Source organism: Boleophthalmus pectinirostris, unplaced genomic scaffold (genome assembly GCF_026225935.1).
Source record: "Boleophthalmus pectinirostris isolate CB_2022bp ecotype Guang Dong unplaced genomic scaffold, ASM2622593v1 HiC_scaffold_6, whole genome shotgun sequence".
Lineage (NCBI taxonomy): Eukaryota > Metazoa > Chordata > Actinopteri > Gobiiformes > Gobiidae > Boleophthalmus > Boleophthalmus pectinirostris.
Window position 1 is genome coordinate 10,677,629 of NW_026571447.1, and position 11,713 is coordinate 10,689,341.

Consider the following 11,713-nt stretch of genomic DNA (forward strand, 5'->3'; position numbering starts at 1 on the left):
CCTGTGGCAATATCTGAAAATACCCAACATGTAAATTAGCAGGCAGCATTCATATACATTTACAGCAGGTTTGAAATCCTGCCAGTCAGCAAAACGCATTCAGTTGATCTTTATTGCCTCAGACAACTTAAACTTTCCCAAGGTTTTCACTCATGAATTGTAATGTGATCATGATCAGATTTGCGATTTAGAATTCAGGTCAGAGTGCTGATTTCAAACACACATTCACAATTAAAACACTGAAATATGAACTGCTGGACTAATACAAGAATGTAATGTATTTCAAGATATTTATAGGCCTAAAAGGTAATAAAAGTAAAGGTAATTCTGTTGTTTATCTAAATACATTTTTGCAGCCATTTCATAATTTCACCTTATTCAAATTGTGTTTTTGATTCAGCTGCGATTAATTGCAATTAGATCGAAATTGCACTTTAAGCTGTCACAATGGCAAAGGCTGTAATTACTTAGATAAACAATTTAACATCTTGTGTGTGTTTAGATGCCTACAAACATGTTCTGAAATCATCACTTCATATTTCAGTTTTTTTTTTTTTTTTCATGTTAAAAGGCCCATATTTTCTGATCTATGTTATAATGTTGTTTCCACATCACAAACACACCACCCATCATTGCACACTTTACTCCTTGGTGAAGTGGCCCTCTCTCCACACCCACAAACAAACCCACATGTTTAACTGGTAAGACTCCGTCCTGTTTCAGCTCTCTACTGCATATTCACAGTTCTAGCCGAACACTGCAATAAGACACATACTCGACCCTGGTTATTCCTAAAGCCCACACAGCTTTGGGACGCTCCTCATTTCAGTTCTCTGAAGCAAGTGACAGGAACCTAGCCAGGCTGGTGCCCCCTAGTGCCTCAGGAATCCGAATACAATAGACGGTTTGCAAAAACATCGGAAGTGCGAGTTCGGGCACCAGCCAACCAGCCACCGGCAATAATCATTCTGTTTGGTTTAAATCCTCGATTTTGGGAATCGTTGCAAACAAAGAGAATGTTTGGTGACTTTTATCAAGGGGAAAGCTGTTATTGCCCTTCTTCCTACGGGATTTGGGAAAAGCTTAATATACCAGTTAACCCCGTTAATGGCGCATTACATACATCACGACCAAATAGCAGTGATTGGTTAAATTAAAAAAAGTATTGGCTGATGAATCAGGCTAACTGAAACCACCTTCAACAGATTTTAAAACATGGTTCATTTTTACCTCTCTCGACTTCTAAAAACTCCATCCATTGCACATACTTTTAACACTTTTATATCAAATAAGCAAATGTCTCACTGTCTCTTTATTCACAGTTTCATGTTATGATTGATGTGTGAGTGTGTTCTGTTTGTGCTTCTGTTTTATACTGCCTCTTAGCTAGGTCATCATTGAAAATGAGTTGTTCTCAATTGACTTAACTGGTAAAATAACTAACAAACTAACTACATAACTACATAAAATACATACATACACACATACATACACACATACACACATACACACATACACACATACACACATACATACATACAGTATGTATGTACACATTTAACACACAAACCCTGCATATTCAGGCTGAGTTCTTCTCTCAAACAGAAGACACTTTGTTGTGATGGCATGTGGTAATACAGGAAGTGCTCTACTGTGTTTTAAAACTCCATACACCTTCAGTGCAATCATCTGGGTGATTTCAGCAAAGGTAAAATGCTGTTAACTTGAAAACTACTGTTACATGACATCAAAGCATTCGGACCTGAGCCTTATCATGCTGAATTACTCAAACAAAGCACAACTCCAAGTAGGTTTTTGAGGAAGTAACAACTCATTTTTGATAACACAACCCGTGACACAGCAGCTCTTTGCAGACTGCTCGGTCAGGACCCTGTGCCCACACAATAGTAAACAAAGGCAGCTGTACAGGACAATAGAGCACATACAGAGAGGGGCTGCTCCAGTGTGACAGCTCCGAGTTCTGCTGTCACTGACATTTCAGCTCACACCAACATAACCAGCTCATGTGAACAGCTGATCAACACATGCAGTGACAGGCAGAGTAGAAAACATGACAAGAATAGTGTATACTCTAAGGAAGTAACAATATCCAAATCTCTCTGTACAATATTTTCACGATATGCATCTCACAGTACAAAATTGATTGTGATATATTGTGGAGGCTAACAAAATGGTGAATATGCTACTTTTTCTTTTTAAAATACATTGACAAGACTTTGGTTCTGTCATAATTCAAAGAACTAAGAGTTAAAAGTGCTTAATAACAGTTATTTCTTAATGCACTCTGCACTGAAATAGAGCAAAGGATCATGGTCTATGTAGTGCTCCCTGTTTTTTTAGCTGTTCCTGCACTGTAACCAATTATTTAAGCAAAGAGACTTGTAATTCAGTATATTGAGATGGTATACGATATTACTGTGAGACCTTTGACGAAACGATTATTGTGACATACCTAATTGAAACTGTAATAGCAATAAACCAGTCACTAATATGGTGGAGTGTTCCTTTTGAATTAGAGATTCAGAGACAATGAGATTTTTCCCCCATGTTTTTATGTTTGGATTTTATTCACCTTATTCCAGAAGTTGCCATGGGCGCCGCTATCATCTTTCGTGCTGTATTATTTTGTATGGAGCTGCTGATCTTGACAGCAAATAAGTTTTATATAGACTATAAAGACTTTTTAAAGCAAAACAGAGAATCAGTGCAGTGGGACTTGTTGGTGCACATGAAAATTTAACATTTTACACAAATGAACTGACTTTATGTCATATTTAAAATGCAAAATTCTCCATTGACATAAATAGGATTCCCGTTTAACCGGAAATACCGTCACAAAAAAGTGGGGTTTAAGAGCATTTAGAGCAGGTAGGGCGGAATAAGGTGGATAAAAATGGAGCTAAGTACTACAATAATGACAACAGAAATATTAAATACAGTAAATCAACAATGGTGAGGCTAAAATTAAAGATTCAATACACTACTCCTGTTTTCCATAGAAATGTAGCTCACTTCACTATAATTCTACACAGTGTAGCATAAAACTAATCTCCAAGTGATAACATTTTATTGCTATGGAAGCAGGTGACGTGCTAACTCCAGAAGTTACATATTGTACCTTTAAAGTACTATCAGAACTTTATGTATAAATATCCAAAAATGGCAAGATATTCTTTTCTCTGCAGTAGGCACAAATATCTGAATAACTGCAACTTTTTATGATCTGCTGACTGCAAACATACACACTGCACTTCATGATAAAACCAGCAAAAATGCAATATCCGCACATTAACCCGCACTTGCTTAAATAAAGTCATTGGTGGGATTTTCACTATTTCCAGTTGAGCGTCTAGAAGAGGCCCCTGCTGACTCGGGCCCCTGAGTCTGGGGGCCCACACAGGCAGGAAGCTGTCATCACTGAACAAAGGTCTGAGTGGGAGGAGCAGGTGAGAGCAGCTGTTACCGTGGAGACAGGAAAAGTGACTCATGCCAGTGACACCTGGGCGCCCGAGCAAATAACTACAATTATTGTGCTTCAACTCAGGGAAGGGCTGTCAAAAGTGTCCAAACGAAAAATGAAAAATAATATCAAAACTAGGGATGCACTGATCCAACTTTCTATTTTGATACAGATTCCGATACTATAGCTGCTGATACCCAATATCAACCGATACCAGTGAGAGAGTGAAAACTGCATTTATTTCCTTGAAAATAATAATAATAATAAAACAAACTGATCCAGATGTGTTATGGAGTCGCTATTTATCCCTCAATAAAAGTTACAAAACAACGTTGAATAAATAAAAGTGAAAAAGAAAAAAAGACTTTCAGAGCTGACTATACAACCAGGAAACAGTGTTATTACATACATATTTAGGATCAGAATATCAGATGAACCAATATTTTTTAAAATGTATATCCGATCCAGCAAATTTTTTCAGTATCAGTACTGCTATCTGATACCAGACTGGTGCATCCCAAATCGAAACTAGATACTCATTTGAACTTGAACTTTTCTGAACAGCTTTAGTATGATTTTGAGCTTGTTCAGAATAAAATTATTCAGGTAAAGAAAGTACTTGTATTTTGTAGGCCTATGTGAAAATTCTATTACAAAAAAGGAGCAATTTTCATCTTCATTGTGGTATCGTAATTGATATCGAGTAGAGATCGACCAATTAGTTTTGTTTTGGGTTTTTTTCATGGCCGATGCTGATTCATCAGACTGTTTCATTTCGTAGACACCATTTGACCTCTCAGTATTAGAATTCGTTCACTCGACGGTAAGTGAGTACTTTTTATCATTTAACCAATCGCTGTGATTTGGTCGTGATGTATGTAATGCGCCGTTAATGGGGCTAACTGGTATATTAAGCTTTTCCCAAATCCCATAGGAAGAAGGGCAATAACATCTTTCCCCTTGATAAAATTCACCAATCATTCTCTTTGTTCTGGCTTTAAATCCTTGATCTTGAGAATCGTTGACAACGCAGAATATATGGCTCTTCACTGATTGGCTGGTGCCCGAACTCGCACTTCCTGGGTTCTTGCAAATCGTCTAGTGTATTCTGATTCTGACTAGGTGGCGCCAGCCTGGCTAGATGCCAATAACAATAGTTAAGAATCCATGTCTAATCAGCTCTGCCGATATTTTTGGGCTGATATGTAGGGCCAATTTTGATTATTTTTCACAAATTCTGTTATTCAAACAAACTCACGCCAAGCCTTTTTGCACCCCAAACCTTTAAGAGAGCTGTGTAATCACATGTGCAGCAATCTCTTCACACCAAAGTTTTGAAGATTTAAGGCTGATAGCCAATATAAAAAGCTCAAACATCAGCCTATCTCTAGTATTGAGTATTGAGTGAATTCTTTAGTACCAAAATCGAGTGTGAAACGTGAGTATGGTGACAGCACTAACTAACACTAACTAACTTACAGCAACATGTCACATGCAGACTAACAAAGCACTCGGCTGAAGGAATTCTGTTTTGACACATTCCAGATCATTCCTGGGTATAAGTGAGAGAAGTAACCAACAACAATAAGTGCTTTTTGTTTGGGCATTCCTAGTCTGCCCAACATGCTAAAGGTCATACGGAGACTGGAAAAAGGAAAGCTAGAAGTAGACTGCAATAAAAAAGGTCCTCTTTTACATGAAACTACCATAACTCTTGTGAGCTTTAAGACATGTTATAATGCTGTTACCTCCTTATAAACATACCTGGAGTTGTGCGTTGTTTCATTCAAACATTTTGAGTTTGAGTAATCTTTTATTAACAGTCTGTCTATAGCTCCAAAACTCCAAATGCTCTGTTCCACGTTGTGATGTCATGAAGCTGTAGTTTTCAGGTTAGCATCTACCTTTTAGTTGATTAGAGATTGGCAATTCCAGGTCTGAAATTACCCAAATGATTCTTGTGAATGACATCATAAGGTGGAACAGAGTGTTTTCTGTTTGAGAAATGAACTCAGCCTAAATATAGGATTTGTGTGTTAAACATGTGAATGAAACAAAACTAAAATATTTATCAGAAAATAATGTACTATGGTCCCTTTAATCTCAATTCAACCAAAACTGTAATTTGTGTGGGCGCAATTAGCAATTTACAAATCCTGAATTTTTGAAAGACCAATCAACAAAATCCCCCTTCTTATTTTGCATAAAAATGGTTAACCCTGTAGTTTAAATCTGTATAAACATGTTCTGAAATATGATTTTTGTATTAGTTCATCAGTTCAGATGTCTTTTTGTCAATTTTTCTGGATGTGTTTAACATGTGAACTTTGAATAGAATTTTAAAACATCAATCTCTAATCACAATGCTTGCCAGAAAAATCAGAATTAGACATTATTACATTATATATAATGTATCCCTATTTACAATGGACACAATTACCAGGTAGCCACAATGAGGTGTGACACTACACAAACAAGTTTTGTCAATTTTTAAGTTAAAGGTGCACTATGTAACTTTTTGGTTGGGAGTCTGTCACCTTCTTGTTTCTATGAATATGTCATTGATCTGCTTATAATGATCCACAGTTTAATATTAAACAGCTCCATCTTACATTCATTAAATTACAGGTGTTTTTCTGACTGTGAGTGGGGTTGCCTCTCCACAGATCTGACCTGTAACTTGGTCTGGTTTGGTCTCCATGAAGATAGAAAGGTTTAATGCCATGAAACATTCCAAACAAAGAATTAATATCTCCATGGAGAAAAGCATTTGATGGACCCTGCACCAGAAATGTTACACAACTCACCTTTAAATGTATTTGTTTTCACCCAAACAGTAAAGACCAGCCTGCAGTGTTTTGCATCAAGAAGACAAAGTCAAATTCAAAATGTACATTTATACTGTCTACAGAGTTCTCAAACTAAACATGAACTGTTTTGCATTATCAACAACCACACTGCTACTACTACTACAGGAGCCTACAGCACAATACTATAAATGACATCATGCAGTACAAATAAAAAGTACAGCAGAATGGTAGTTCTAGTCTGTGTTACACTCACACCTGCACAGTGACGCTTTAATTTCACATCAAACACATAATTGGTCTTTTATACTTTTAACTGGAGGAGAGTTGAGTGAGTAATGTTATTCTCGACTGTTATTTTGTAATGATCTGTGCTTGGGATTTATGTTTCATAATACTGTTAAAAGTGCTGTAAATGTTGTGAGGGAGGTTCAAGTAAGTAAGTAAGTATAAAACAGTGATGGACTGTGAAATTAAACATGCAATGGCAGAAATACCATGTTACACATTAGCTGGAACACGACATTACAGGTTTTTGTTATTTTTACTTTTAACCAGCCACAAGTGCAAGACAATTATCAGTTTGCGATAAAACTGTACTGCCTGCACTCTTACAGTTTTAGAAAAGGTACCACGAACTCAACTGAACCTGAGTCGCCAGTGCCTTAACCTACAGACAGAAGTCGCATACAAGTTCTCACTCTCAGTATATAGACAGGCCTCATGTGAAAGAGCAGAATCTGAGGCTTATTCTGCTTTCTGATTCGATATCTGTCTTGTGAAAAACAAAAACAAAAAATGACAACATAAATAACAAGGCCTTCACATCCAAGATAAGTCATATTTATAGAATTTAAAATAGAAAATGTCACATATGGTTCCCTTAAGAATAAATTACCATTACGCTTGTTATCAGTAAAAGCTATATTTATTTGATTTAAACATATTTACCTTATATTTGGGCTGGGAACAGAGTAGGGAATCATTGGGTCCCTTACGATTTGATACGATACATGGCTCATTGTACGATATTCATCATGTCACATTTTAAATCATCAAAACAGTGTCTTGCATAAACATTGCATCTTTCCACAAAATAAGCAACAAAATTGTAGTGTGGTCGCAAAAAAAGCAAAAATGATCAAAAAATACTCTTGGTGATATGTGGATACAGCAGCCCACAATAACAACTATGTATCACAAAATTTAGTATCACCAAATTTCGATATTTCACCCCTAGAGTAGAGGTTATGTTCAGGTCGTGTTTATGGCATTTGAACAACACATTCTACTGAGCTCTCTTTAACAAATAAACAAGATGTCACAAATAGGAAGTGGTATATGAAAGAAAGCCATTCTGAGATAGTGTTATACTTCTCTTCCTGTTGCATATGACAAACTGACTGCTGACAAATTAAAGTGTAAATGACAGAGTTCTAATCCTGCTTCAGCTGCAGCCTCACAGATTCCTTTAGTCTGACTCAAGAGCTGGTGCAACACATAAACATGCATTAATAACAAAGTGGGAGCAAAGAAGCACAGGGCAGCTCAAAACAACACAAATCGTTTCAAATACACCTAGTATTTTGTCTTTTGTTGTTAAATTATGCTCCCAGTTTAGACTTGGTGTAGTCCTTGTGTAGTCCTTGTGTAGTCCTTGTGTAGTCCTTGTGTAGTCCTTGTGTAGTCCCTGTGTAGTCTGGGTTCCGACCGGGTTCCGACCGGGTTCCGACCGGGTTCCGACCGGGTTCCGACCGGGTTCCGACCGGGTTCCGACCGGGTTCCACCGGGTTTCCACCGGGTTTCCACCTGTTTTTTCGACCTGGTTTCAACCTGACTGATTCCTGACTGAGATCTAGTTTAGCCCTGGTTTAGACCTGGTTTAGACCTGGTTTGGACCTGGTTTGGACCTGGTTTGGACCTGGTTTCATCCTGGTTTTGATTCTGTATTTTCTTTTATAACTCCTTAGTCCTGTGAAGACATGGTTCATTGCTTAGACCTGGATTAGACCTGGTTTAGACCTGGTTTAGACCTAGTTTAGACCTGGTTTAGACCTGGTTTAGACCTAGTTTAGACCTAGTTTAGACCTAGTTTAGACCTAGTTTAGACCTAGATTTAGACCTGGTTTGGACCTGGTTTGGACCTGGTTTGGACCTGGTTTGGACCTGGTTTGGACCTGGTTTGGACTTATTTATGCTCTGATTCTGTATTTTCTTTTTTAACTCCTTAGTCCTGCGAAGACATGGTTCATTGATTAGAACTGGTTTAGTCCTGGTTTAGTCCTGGTTTAGATCTGGTTTAGACCTGGTTTGGACTTATTTATGCTCTGATTCTGTATTTTCTTTTATAACTCCTTAGTCCTGTGAGGACATGGTTCATTGATTAGAACTGGTTTAGTTCTGCTTTATTTCAGTGTTGCTCAAGTTTAATGCCTCATAGTTTATCCTATGTTATAATATGGTATATTCCAAGATCTGGTCTAGTCCTGGTCTAGTCCCCGCCTAAAGGTGGTCTCAACGTAGTCTAGTCCTGGTCCAGTCCTGGTCTAGCAGTGTTCTATGGTTTACCTTTCCTTAAGACCTTGGATAGCCCTTGTTAAGACAACCCCTTTTCGCAGTTAGTCTTGTCTTGCTTGACACTAGAGTTTGGAGATTTAAAAAAAGATAATACTGCAATAGATGTTTTTAAGATATGCAAACTTATAACATGAAAAAAAACTGTCTAAAAAGACAGTAAAAAGCTATGACATTTCTGCACTTTTGTGGTTAATTTCACAGTTCATTTACATTTCGTGCAATAATAACGCAAAAAAAATAAGTCACAAAAACCCTACCTACCAGATACTGCATTTTCTTTTTTTTTTCTTTTTTTCACTATCACTCTAATTCCTATCTCTCCATTCCTCTTGCCTTTGCCTTTACCTCCACCCACTCATTTGCCCTGTTTGCTGATAGAGGGATGATCGCTATAAACAAAAGAGGAGTTTGTGCACACTGGCTGCCGTGTCATGGGACAAGCATTGGTGCAGATAACGCCAATTTTGGGAGTGTTAGAATGATTCACAGCAATGAGGCAGTGTGTGCGGGAACTGTGCAGGATTAATGGACCCATATTACTTTTTTTATGATATACCTAGAGTTGCATTTTGTTTCTTTCACAAACCCTGCATAGTTAGCTAGGAAAACACTTAACACTGTTCCACATTGTGATGTCATGTGGTAATACAAGGAGTACTCTGCTGCGTTTTTAAACTCCAAATACTTCACTAGAATCATTGGAACAGAGCATTTTGAGCTTTGGAGATGTAGACAGACTAATAATAAGGGATGAGTCAAACGTGTGTGAATGACACAAAACACAACCACAGGTATGTTTTTGATGAGGAAACAAAATTCCAACATGACTAAAAGCTCACAAGTAAGTATTTGATGAACCAGGTATATAGTATGGTAAAAATATAGTTATTTTACTGAATGTCCACCTCACTCTTCACCCCCATTTCATGCTACACCTCTGTCTTGTCAAATACAATCTATGGACCAATTTCAGAGATGTAAATACAACTGTAGCTTAGAGTAACCTTCTTATACAAAAAAAACAAAAAAAACAATGTCTGAAGTCACAATACTTATTGTATATATATATATATATATATATATATATATATATATATATATATATATATATATAATATATTATTTTTATTTTTTCTCAGTTCTTATTTATTGCATTCAAAACCACTGCATTCTTACTGTGAGCAGGGTCACCTCTCCACAGATCTGACCTACAACTTGGACTAGTGCTGTGTCCTGCTCGTGAGTGGAGCTTTGGAGATGATTACTCATATATGTGTGAATGAAACAAAACACAACTCCTGGTAGGTAGGTTTTTGAGGAGGTAGGAGCATTACAACACGGCTTAAAGCTCACAAGAGTCAATTTTGCGTAATATTGGACATTTAAAAGAATTCTAACCAAATCGCCAAACAGTAAAAATCTGTCATTTTTAGCTATCAGGGGACACCACTTTTCTTTTCTTTCTTTCTTCTTTTTCTTCTTGTTCTTACCACTCCAAAGACAGACAGCCACTGCAATTTCGCTAAGAATAATTAAATTTCTTTTAAATTGACCAGGACACGTGATCAATTACTGCTTAAAACGACCTGGGTCAAAATAATCAACATTTAACAGCTAAGGATTGCGGTTCCATACACCAGAGAATGCGTTGTTGTTTACAGTTTATAGTCTTCAAATCTTATCTTAGCGCCTTGTAACACTACCAAAAACGTAAATCCATGTGTTAAATTACTGTAGCGTGATCTAAAAGTTGCTGTCTTACCTGAAAACGTGCTCTCGTAAACTTCAAACGTCGCTTCTAGCTTGGTGATTACATCGTAGTACGGTCAGTTCCAATTCCGCGACCAATTCAGAAGAAAAAAAAAAAAATCGAAGCCACAAAAAGCCGCTATGGGGAAATCCTACAAACGCTCTTTCACTTTCAAACTCAGCGACAACCGTAAAACTGTACGTGTGAACGTTTTGTACCGGGTTTCCTCTCGCTTAATCTCCACCTGACTGAATTCAAACGCGTATGTGTGTGTGCGTGCGTGCGTGCGTAACAGGTGAACGCACGGCAACACCACGCGGTAGAAGAGGGGCGGTCCGACACACACCACCAGCCCAGCGGTGATGACAAGCCTCTGGGAGCGTGAATCAGCGGGATCCTGTGAGAGAGAGAAAACAAGAAAGAAAGAAAAAGAGGTGTGAAGTTCAGAAACACGAAAAAAACGCATTGTAAAGTTACGCGCAGTAGGTTACAAAGAAAGAGGAAGTGGAGAGAGGAGACTCTATAGTGGCTTTTAACACGTGTTCTATTTTGGGAACTCACAGGACACGAGTAAATAGACTTAAATGGACATTGATGGGAGTTTATTTAGTCTGGGAATGTTAAAATAGCGGGGCATTAGCTCGCTAGTACAGTGTCACTGAATTATAATAATAAACATTAGGAATGTAACAATAATCGAAACCGTCAAAAGTCTCAATAATATCGTGTACCATCACAATATATCGAATTGCAAGTCTCTTTGCTTAAATGAATAGTTATGGTGCAGCAATAGCTAATAAAAATAGCTTAAAAAACTGAGAGAACTACATAGACCATGATTCTTTGCTCTTGCTATTCAATTATGGTTTCACAAACAAACCACCTTTAAGCCAAACATTTTCAGAACTCATAAAGCAGACATGTCTACCACATATTTTCATTTCATTCTCATCTCACATTTTTTTATTATTATTTTTATTTTATGTTAGTTAGAGAACTACATAGACCATGATCCTTTGCTTTGTTTCAGTGCAGACTACATAAAGAAATAACTGTTATTAAGCACTTTTAAATCTTAGGTCTTTGGATTATGACAGA

At 37.4% G+C, this 11,713-nt stretch overlaps 1 protein-coding gene across 3 annotated transcripts in view; it reads right to left on the minus strand.

Moving 5' to 3' along the window:
* Positions 1-10,922, minus strand: part of phldb3 (pleckstrin homology-like domain, family B, member 3) — a 52,753-nt gene extending 41,831 nt beyond the window's left edge. For all 3 annotated transcript variants that reach the window (XM_055163801.1, XM_055163799.1, XM_055163800.1), the window contains exon 1: positions 10,628-10,922. The gene's annotated coding sequence lies outside the window, so the exon portion shown is untranslated. The remainder of the gene's footprint in view (positions 1-10,627) is intronic.
* Between the last annotated feature and the right edge of the window lie 791 nt (positions 10,923-11,713).